Source organism: Electrophorus electricus, unplaced genomic scaffold (assembly GCF_041902795.1).
Source record: "Electrophorus electricus isolate QZ-2024a unplaced genomic scaffold, ASM4190279v1 Scaffold36, whole genome shotgun sequence".
In the NCBI taxonomy this organism is placed as follows: Eukaryota; Metazoa; Chordata; class Actinopteri; order Gymnotiformes; family Gymnotidae; genus Electrophorus; species Electrophorus electricus.
In genome coordinates this window covers 734856-737466 of record NW_027658649.1, presented here as the reverse complement: position 1 = coordinate 737466, position 2611 = coordinate 734856, and the positions used below count along the sequence as shown (strand labels likewise).

At 39.3% G+C, this 2611-nt stretch overlaps 1 non-coding gene across 1 annotated transcript; it reads right to left on the bottom strand.

Moving 5' to 3' along the window:
- Window positions 1–1662: 1662 nt before the first annotated feature.
- Window positions 1663–1736, bottom strand: trnai-aau (transfer RNA isoleucine (anticodon AAU)). Its single transcript has one exon. It is a non-coding gene; the product is annotated as a tRNA-Ile (tRNA).
- Between the last annotated feature and the right edge of the window lie 875 nt (window positions 1737–2611).

Below are 2611 nucleotides of genomic sequence, written 5' to 3'. Positions count from 1 at the left end.
GATCCACATTTCATTTCTTTGTACTGTTATAATAATGAGTTACTGTATTTCTACCCAGGTGTTCTATCCAGGTGAACTGTGCTCTGTTTCTATCTCCTATGATGTCTTTGTGTAGGAATGCTGTAGTGTATCTTTCATGCTTACAATTTGTCAGCCATCCTCTACCCAACTCATCTTTGCCCAGGTTTATCCAGGGTTAACCGAAGGAGGATGAGTTCCCTTTTGAGTCTGACACCTTCCAAGTCCCTTCCACCATTCCAGTGAGTTTTTCCTACTGTCACCCTTGCCAATGTCATTTGGCTTATTTATCAGTTGTCACAAGGTGTTAACGTTATTATGCACATGTATATAAAATGTGTATATACTCTATATACATAAATATATATATATATATATATATATATATATTGCATTATTCTCTGCACCTTACATGTTATTTGCAGTTTGGATTGGATTATAAAGTGAATTTCATTGGTGAGTACTATATTTTTTGGTGACAAAGTATAATCTAATCTTTACAAAGCAGTGACCAGAAAGGAAGAGCTGGATGAGGCTTTGGTCCCCATGATAGTTAGAGACACACAGCCATTTAGCATAGTTGAGGATAAAAGCTTCAGGGACTTGGTAGCAAAATTGGATTCAACTTATATTCTCCTAACTAGGAAGGTATGTGTGGTGACATGGATACATTATGAGAGTAGTATTAAAAATATATATAATTATTTTCTTCCTTCCCTTTAGACTGTAAAGGCCATGGTTGAGGCCAAATGTCAATAAGAGAAAGAGAAGGCCAAAGCTGAGGTCCAGAAAATTCCTGCAATGAGTTTGTCAGCAGACATGTGGACATCTCTTAATGTGGATGCCTTCTTGGCTGTGACCTGCCATTTTATAGATGACAACACATTTCTGAAGTCTACACTACTTGGTGTTGTGAAATTCCTGCAGGCGCATACGGCTGAAAATTTGGCCTGTGTGAAATCCTCTCTTATGGAAGAATGGGGAATAAAATAAAGTCACATGTCTGGTTACTGATGGCACATCTAATATGATTGCCTGTGGAAATAGCTGAAGCTGCCTCATGCGCTTCAAAAAAAAAGAAACTGAGGTTGAAACAAGGTGTTGGAGCGATTAGTAGAACTCAGGGAGCCTGTGGGGGCAGATTTGGCGGGTTTACAAACTGATATTCCTGCGCTGATCTCTGATGTGTACAGTAATGTATGTGGGTGCCGGTCTATACTGTATTCTTTTCACAAGGCAACTGTGGAGCTGTCAGACCTCAGTGGCAGGCATAATCATATCCCAACACATTTCAGACTAAAGGATTTGAACTCCCTGGCACTGCCAGACACCTAACTGGCTATAATTTGATGGGGAGGATGCAGGTTGTCTGCATGCCTCTGGAATTGCTTCTTTGACCTATTCACACAGCGATCGAGAGCCTTACACTAATGCCAGAGTCCCTCTGATTTCATACTTTTCTCTGCATTGTCCAAGATTTGTAAACAAGCACAAATCCATGGGTAAAGTTTTGTAATCAAGAACACACTCTCATGTACTTGGAACATGTCTTAGCAGATTGTGATTTACAAGCAATGTTATAAGCAACACAAGTTCAAACAGGTGGTTTGTTGACAAGGGGTCATTCATCAAACAAAACCCACATGGCCCATATGGGGATCGAACCCATGACCTTGGCGTTATTAGCACCACGCTCTGACCAACTGAGCTAATCGGCCTTTCTCCGTTCATTTCGCAGTTTTTGGTGCAGCACTGAAGGGAACCTTTCCATGAAATTGTAGAATTGGTGTCAACAAGATTACGGCCACTTTTTCGACCGAGCATAGGTGAAAGTTGACACTTATTGTTCCCTCTGACAAATGGTTATTCTGCAGCCAACTTTTGAATTAAACTTCAAAAGCAAATGTGGAGAAGCTTTTGTTAAAGAGCAATTCAGTGCAGTTGTACACAGTGACGAAATCATCAATTGCAAAGTCCACTGAGCTTTATTGCTGTGAGTTACATAGTGCTGTCTATTACACCATGAAATCTGCCATAACAACAAAAATGTAATGTCTGATTCTGTGAGCCAAGGAATATAAACCTTTTAGGGACATATTTAAAATATCAGATTTTCTGCCTGAGCACAGAGTAGGCATTTTTTTCTAGCTTTAACCATACGTCCTCTTTCTTTGGAAATCTGTGTCATTGCTGCATGAATAAGCAGAAAGATTTTGAGCAATTTTTTGTCTGGGTCTAAGGGGCAATTTATTCAAACCAAAAGATGCTATTTTAGCTAGTTTGTCAAATGAACATGTCAAACCTACAGAGACAATGTGTCTAGCTACAGAGCTCTGCAAGGTTTAATTCTTGGAAGTATTTGAAGCCATAGAAAGTTATTCTGTAAGCATTGCTTAACTCAATAAAAAGAGACAGTTAGAGCCAATGGCTGCCAGATCTAACATAGCTCACATTTTATAGTGTTTGCATAGCATATCAGAATCTGCAAGAACTATTCCTGTCATTTCAGGAATAAGCTTTTTTGACTTCACAGCTAGATGAAATATTTAGGGTGGATGCAGGATTTGGTATGATCTCCTAGAGAATTGCCATT